We start from the raw sequence: 9134 nt of genomic DNA on the forward strand, positions 1-9134 counted from the left end.
GTTGCCCCTTTCGCCATCATTACCAGGGAACCGTTTATGTTCCACCACAAATAAACTTACCAACAACTTCACTGATCTTTGACTTTCCGAAAAATCATTATATTTATCGAAACCCCATCATTTACTCATCTTCATCTTATAACAAGAATTGTCTTGCCAATTACTGGGAATCAGCAATCAGTATTTTGAAATCTCGCAGCATGTCTACTCCAACAATTATATGTGTACATATAACATCTATCTCCTATACTTACGTACTTTGAATGTGAAGTTTCCGAAAACACCTTAAACCGCGAACTAGTTCTCGAAATTTTGAAAAGTACTGATGAAGCAGCAAAAACTGTAAATGACCTTAACAGTAAAAAGTTTGATGATAAAGAATAGTGTGTTGGCAAAGCTCAGAAAAAGAAAAGGTTTAGAACTAGGAAACGGATTGAGCAAAGTATGAAGGAGGCTGTGGATAAATCACTAGGACGAAGCCTGCCTTCCAAGAATCCAAATGATTCAGTATTTGCTGAAGCCATTAACGAATACCTTGCTTCCGAATCTAAACCCTTGCGGACAATATTCTTCATCATCCTCTGATATTAGAAATTCTAAGATATCATCATATCTTTCATTATAAATATCCTCCATATTTCTTGAGATAATTCCATAATCATTCTTATCGAAAATCAATTTTCTCCTTATGATATCTGTGTTACATCATAAAATAAACTATTTTAGTTTCTAAATTCTAAAACCTTCGAGTTTAAAATATGAATATTTTTGAAGTGGTGTTGGGAGCTGAAGCATGAGTTAGTATAATATAATGACACTTGATCAACGTGATTATATTACAGTAAGTCATGCTGAGTTTCTAAATGGAACGTGATGATTCACAGATCATAACGTCATCATGTGCTATGTCATACGACTCTTGTATTCTAGTTAATCTCTAAGAATATCAAGAAAATATTTTCTTGATGATTCGGTCTTTTCCGGATATTCTGGTAATTTGACAAATCAAAATCGTGCCATTACAATTTCCTTCTTAGAATATTAACTATGTTCATTTCAAAATCCATACCTACGAATTCTGGACCATTACAAGTAATGCCTAGTCACAAGAAGAAGAAACGAAGGGACAAAACTCCGAAATAGAAATTGGGGTATAAATCGCAGCAAATAAAAGAAAGCATTAACTGGGGATGATAATAATTATAGAAGACGGAAGCAGGAACTTTGAAATATAAGGGAGAATAAATCCCGATAACAAAACATAAATTACAAACCGTGTATATCAATGTTTATCGCAACATAAAGACACAGGAGAATTAAAAGCACTATAACCCCACGGGCAAAGTAGAAGTAAGCAGATTCCTCCGGTGGTAGATGAAAAAGAAGAATGACAGATATGAAAGTTAGGAGTATATCAAGAATCAGAACTGGTTGAAGCATTTTTCACAATCTTTTGAAAATAGAAAATGAGGAAGAAGATGTAAGAATGATGAAAATAATGAAACGGAAGAGGTCAATTTATAGCAAAATATCAAACATAGCAATCGAGGCAAATTACTCATTTAATCAAAAGAAATCTTAATTTCCTTAAATTCCAAAGAATCAAATCTTATTTAGATTATGAAGATTTTCTATTCCTTAAATTACGGAAATCAATCGTTGATACGTCAAGAGTTAAGACGAATCTCTATTCTTCATTTCACTCTTTTACGCTAACTTCTCTCATACGCTTCGAATAATTGGATTGTTTTATCCATATTATTCAACGGTGATAAAACTCTATTTATCAACACATATACGTCATGAAAACATTTTTATTGTTAGTCATGACGACCTCACTCAAATTTCGGGACGAAATTTCTTTAACGGGTAGGTACTGTGATGACCCGAAAATTTCTGACCAAATTTAAACTTAATCTTTGTATGATTAACATTTCCGACACGATATGCAAAGTCTGTAAAATTGAATCTCAAAATTTTTGAACTACTTTCATATATTCAAATACCTTTCGGTTATTCTTGACGATTCGCGAACAATTATATGTATATAGATACATATATATATACTATAACTTGAAAATGTAATAATGTATTAATTGTTTGATACCGTACATTAAACTTATTGGTTTAAATATTTATTTGAATATATATGATAAGTTAGAATATTAATTATATGAATAACTTGCGACGTATATTTAAAACGTGTTTATGAATGTTGAAAATATATATTAACTTGGTCATAAAATGATTTGTTATTATATATATATATTAACAAATAGCGAGACAATGATTTATAGAAGTAAATGACCAAAACACTCGAAAGTTACGATACACTTTGAATGATATAGTATATTGATAATTTAAGACTATATTTTGACAAAGATACGAGTCACAAAACGTAAATTGCGAGTTTTCTAAGCGTACGAAAATGCGTTCGAGAAACCGCAACTGGGACATAAGTCGAGTGACAACGTACGAGTCATCGGAACGAAAATTACAAGTCAACTATGCACATGAATTTAATATAATATATAATTAATTATTTAAATTATATATATTATATAATAATATGTCGACAAACAAGAAAACAAAAACATTTTGAGCTGGATCAGGCGGCCATGCGATCGCATGGAAAATACACTAAAAACCCATGCGATCGCATGGGCATCAGATTCCAAAAAGTTGCCTATAAAAGGATAGTTTCTGCTCGAGTTTAAATTTCACATATACTACTTCCTCTAATATTATTATTATTAAGATTATTATTATTATTTATTTTATTATTATTAGTAGTATTATTATTATTACTAATTATATCACTTAAAATACTACGACGAGGTCATGAGGGTGTCACTTTCAAAATGGGTTTTCAAGCGGGATATAGCTAAGGAAACTATGGGTTATTACTAAGGAGGTTTTGAGTATTGTTCAAGTGTTTTGCTCGTGAGTCAAACTAGTATTTATCATCTCCGATGCGTCTACGTACTTTCCTACAATATTGAATCACAATATTGATACGTTGAGATCTACGGTTAATTTTGCATTCCGAGTTTCGGTCACTTTTTGGTAAATGACCTTATGTGCTGCTAAGGTGAGTTTCATTTGCTCCCTTTTTAATTGCTTTTGCAATATATATTTTGGGCTGAGAATACATGCACTTTATTTTAAACGCAATGGATACAAGTACATACTAAATTCTACACTGAGTTTGAACCGAAAATCCCTTAGCTTTGGTAACTAGTAACTGCCAGTTATAAGAACTGTTGGGCGCGAGTAGTAGTATATGGATCCATAGGGCTTGATATCCCCGTCCGAGCTAGAGCACTAGCCTTTTAACGGACGTATGCTATTTGAGAAGCGTACACGTTGGTTTGCGTGTATTGTACATGTTGGTTGCATGTATGTTAAAACAGGGGTACTTATTATAACGTTAAAGCTTAGTTACCAGGGTGCTCAATCTTGTAGAATATTTTGATAAACGTTTATGGATGAAACAACTGAAATCTTGTGATCCACCTTTTTGTACAGATTATGCAAAACATTAAAACTATGAACTCACCAACCTTTGTGTTGACACTTGTTAGCATGTTTATTCTCAGGTTCCCTAGAAGTCTTCCGCTGATTGCTTATATGTTATACAAGCTATGTGCATGGAGTCTTACATGGCATATTTTTCAAGGAAACGTTGCATTCACCAAATCATCACCATGTATCTTATTTTGACTGCATTGTCAACGGAAGTACTATTGTAAACTATTATTTACGGTGATTGTCTATATGTAGAAATCATCAGATGTCGAAAACCTTTGATTTAAATATTCATTTATGGTGTGCCTTTTCAAAAGAATGCAATGTTTACAAAACGTATCATATAGAGGTCAAATACCTCGCAATGAAATCGATGAATGACGTGTTCGTCCATATGGATTTGGAGCAATCATCACAGTTTATAGCTTCACAAGAGTATGAAAATGCTAGACATCGAGCATTTGAAGATTGGCAAGTTCATCAAAACCAAATCATAGCTCATTGCCAACATATAGGTAGAAACTATATTCCTACTCCAACGCTCGTATTTCCTCCCTGGTCTATAGAGATCCAACCACCGTATCCTACTTATAACCCAGCTGAAGCATTTTATAACACATACGATTATGCATGGAACCCCTACTGGTATCAGTAACAACCCTAGTTTATTTAGTTTTATTTATTTTATTTTTGTAATGTTACTACATTTAACACTTATGTTGATATTGTAATAGTTTTTATAATTTTCTAACTTTTATTATTAGATTTTAATAATTTTTGAATGTGGGGTAATATACCAAACTTAAAAAATATGTATATATGTTTGCAGTTTATCTTATGTACACAACAGGGTAAAACAACGCATTTTCAAAGACTGGCATTAAGTTCAGCAAAAGCAACTAATTTTGACGACAAGATGAAAAATAAATGTGATGTAACAACAAGACGAAATGAACAAATGATGTGCACCATTTATCATTCAACACAAACAACAATATGTTTGGAAACTTTGGTAAAATTTAATCATTTTTTCTACGCTAATCACCCTCAATAATTTAAATTGTTACTGATTTCTTGCAAATGAGGGCATTGCAAGATCTTAAGTGTGGGAAGGGGTTAAATTCTTTCGGATTTTAAAATTTTTACTTTATACACTTGGTTACCATTAGAAATACTAGTAAAGCAGTAGTTGTATTATAATCTAGTGCTCTCTGATAATAAAGAACAGCCCTAGTCTTATATACTGACTACCCAATTCTAGTAAAAATTTTTAAAATTTTCAACTAAATGAATTTAAAATCATGTTTATACATATTTATGAACGATAAAACTAGGTGTTAACACCGAAATTATTGTTACCTTGGAAAGGACATAAATTGAGAAACAAACCAAAATGTTAGAATCCATTTAAAATGAAATAGAGGACAATAAAAAGGCAAATAAAAGAAAATAAAAGCCAAGTGTAGGAAAATTTACCAAGTTATTCAAAATATATATCACATATTTTTGTACAAATAATTGAAAATACTTTTGTTTTGGACGATAATTAACTGTTTTACCCAATGAAAGAAAAGAAGAGATGGATTTACACGATGAATAAATTCCATCATTAAAAGGAAGTAAAGTCTTCCGAAAGAGAAACACGCTTCTTGATTTAGGTCATGAAGTTGTCGTCCAGACCAGCTGTAGGTTGACGAAAAACCTAGAAAAGTCATCACTAAAATCAGCAGAAAATCCACGGACCTCAGCATCAAACAGGGTCGCCAAGTGGTCAGACTTATCCTAACCATGAGAAGGATTTATCTTGTACAATGGGGGGCACCGTGCAAATTAGCTTGATATGACTAATGAATCAGATCCCCAGAAAGGATAATCTCCTTAAAGATCAAAAATCAGCATTTAAGCCTGATATTACTCAATCCTAGAGATTGACCTTAAAGATTGAGAATTATAAACTCATGGAATTCAATGATATCTAAACTCGAGCTTGAACGAGAAAATATTTTGATCAAAATTACAAACCGATTTGTATTTTGAAAACCCATTTTCAATGCGTTCATTACCATTGAACATAAAATCCTAGGAATTCACCTGGAATTCATTAGGTTACCTGAACCAAATCGGGTGTCAACCGTAAGAACGGTGGTTGCATAACATGGTCAAAGACAGGACCTTGTGCTAGACCAGAAAATTATAAGGGTGAGCTTTACTATTGCTCCAACAAAGGATAGTAATTGCATCCGACACGTTATAGACCATAATTAAAAGCATGTCAGGGGACATTGCCTTAACAGTTGCTTGTTCAACGCTTTCCTTTACAACCGGATGGTAGTTTAACGAAAGGTAATATACAGAACAAGTATACTGGACATGTTGCTTTCCCAATACAAGGTTAGTAAGTGGGTGACACAAAACCGCAAGTTTTGAGCTAAAATTTTCAAATCTGAAACACACCAAACCCACAAAAAGAATTTGCAAATACCGGTGAAGGGTTATTCCGGAAAACTTATCTAGGGTAAAAGCTAGATTAAATTTTCAAAAGATCAAATGTTTTCATAAAGATTCAATTTCCTTAATGGATCTAAATTTTCATAGTCATGTGGGACTGTAAACCACAAATGTTACTATCATTGTTTATACCGCCGTAATGAAATCACTGATGTATAAAGTGTGAAGAATAAAGAAGTGATTCTAGTATTTCAAGACTATATTGCTTGAGGACAAGCAACGCTCAAGTGTGGGAATATTTGATAATGCTAAAAACGAACATATATTTCATAGCATTATCCCTCAAGAAAGACAAGCTTTTAGTTGCAACTGTTCTGTTTACAAGTGATTTTCGTTTAAATAATAAAAGGTGAAGACAAAAGATAGATTCGACGAATTGAAGACGCAAACGACCAAAAAGCTCAAAAGTACAAAATACAATCAAAGAGGTTCCAATTATTGATAAGAAACGTCTCGAAATTACAAGAGTACAAGATTCAAAACGAAAAGTACAAGATATTAAATTGTACGCAAGGACGTTCGAAAATCCGGAACCGGGACATGAGTTAACTCTCAACGCACGACGCAACGGAGTGAAAGTTACAAATTAATTATGTATATAAATATAATATAATATATAATTAATTATATAAATTATATATATATATATATATATATATATATATATATATATATATATATATATATATATATATATATATATATATATATATATATATATATATATATATATATTATATTTATATAATAAAACGTCGGCAAGTAAAGATCCAAAATGGAGTGAGCTGTAAATGCAAACTCCGCGAGTTGCGGAGTTTGAAGAACAAAAAGGCCGCGAGTTGCGGAGCTTACCTGGACAAAAATGTCTATAAAAGCTAACGCATTTTGATCGTAAAAATCATCTTTTTCTTCTTCTTACTTATACGTAAGATATATATATATATATATATATATATATATATATATATATATATATATATATATATATATATATATATATATATTTTAATTTTAATTTTAATTTTAAATCCTAATAATAAGGGTATTTTAGCGAATGTTGTAAGGGTGTAAGTCGAAATTCTGTCCGTGTAACGCTACGCTATTTTTAATCATGGTAAGTTATGTTCAACCTTTTTAATTTAATGTCTCGTAGCTAAGTTATTATTATGCTTATTTAATCCGAAGTAATCATGATGTTGGGCTAAAAATATTAAAATTGGGTAATTGGGCTTTGTACCATAATTGGGGTTTGGATAAAAGAACGACACTTGTGGAAATTAGACTATGGGCTATTAATGGGTTTTATATTAACTAAACAATACCTTGTTAATTTAATATACAAACTTATAATTTGACGTATTTATATATAACCACATACGCTTGACTGGGTACGGTGGGCGGAATATCTATAAATACCAATAATTATTCATTTTACCGGACACGGAACTGGATTAATAGTTAATAGACTTGTTTAAACAGGGGTGAATTACATTCAAGGGTAATTGGTGTAATTGTTAACAAAGTAGTAAAACCTTGGTTTACACGCAGTCGATAACCTGGTGTATTCATTAAACAAAGTATTAAAACCTTGTTACAATTCGAATCCCCAATTAGTTGGAATATTTTGACTTCGGGAATAAGAATAATTTGACGAAGGCTTTCGCTCTTTATATTTATGACTGATGGACTATTATGGACAAATCCGTATGGACATATTAAATAATCCAGGACAAAGAACAATTAACCCATGGGAATAAACTAAAATCACACGTCAAACATCATGATTACGGAAGTTTAAATACGCATAATTCTTTTATTTCATATTTAATTTCCTCTATTTTATATTTAATTGCACTTCTAATTATCGTACTTTTTATTTATTGTTATTTAATTGCACTAATAATTATCGTACTTTTATCGCAATTTTATTTTATCGCACTTTTATTTATCGCAATTTCCTTATCGTTATTTGCTTTACGCTTTAAATTAAGTCTTGTATTTATTTTTAATATTTTACATTAGGTTTTAACTGGGACTAAAGTTTTAAAATCGACAAACCGGTCAATAAACGGTAAAAACCCCCTTTATAATAATAATATTACTTATATATATTTGTATTTTTATAAAATTAAACTAATATAGCGTTAAGCTTTGTTTAAAGATTCCCTGTGGAACGAACCGGACTTACTAAAAACTACACTACTGTGCGATTAGGTACACTGCCTATAAGTGTTGTAGCACAGTTTAAGTATATCCATTCTATAAATAAATAAATATCTTGTGTAAAATTGTATCGTATTTAATAGTATTTCCTTGTAAAATTTAATAGTATTTTATACCCCTTAGCTTTAACATCAGGGATTAAACACTTCATTTCATGTAAATCACATGGACCAACGGCCCAAGTTTCTCTTAAAACATGTTAGATTAATAATTTCATATTGAACAGGCTAGTTAAGATGTTATGTATTACAATACATAACATGTGATGATTAAATATTAGTTTGACTATAATAATAAATAAATAAATATAGAATTATAATTGGAGTTTCTATTAAACAAATACAAAATTAATATTGAAGTGTTTATTAAACGGGGAGTGATATGTACACAACTAATTTTTACACATATACAATTAAATATGTTTTACAGTGTTATATAATACAACATTATAAAGCATATTTGTTATGTATGTGTAAAAAATAATTGTGTACATATCATCACCTTTATTAAAAAAAGAAGTAAGAGAAGAGTTTTGTATCGTGGAAGTTAACAACAACTGCATACAAGTGTAGAAGTGGGTAGTCCGTAACCCTTTCAAGAAGGTAATCATGTCTTCAATTAGGTACCCTAACACTTCAAAGTGTCAAAGTGTCAAACTAGACTTGCTTATATAAATATAAATAAATAAATAAATAATAACTATTAAGTAATGAGAAATATTTAAATGAATTCAACTTTTAAGTTGAAATTCAAGAGATCAATCAGAGTGTGACATGTGACATGACAATCACATGTGATTGGAAAAAAAAAATTTGAATTTTTATTTTTCAAAATATTTTTTGTTTCAATGACATGTGATTGACTTTGACATGTAG

The sequence above is a fragment of the Rutidosis leptorrhynchoides genome, chromosome 3 (assembly GCF_046630445.1).
Source record: "Rutidosis leptorrhynchoides isolate AG116_Rl617_1_P2 chromosome 3, CSIRO_AGI_Rlap_v1, whole genome shotgun sequence".
Classification (NCBI taxonomy): domain Eukaryota; kingdom Viridiplantae; phylum Streptophyta; class Magnoliopsida; order Asterales; family Asteraceae; genus Rutidosis; species Rutidosis leptorrhynchoides.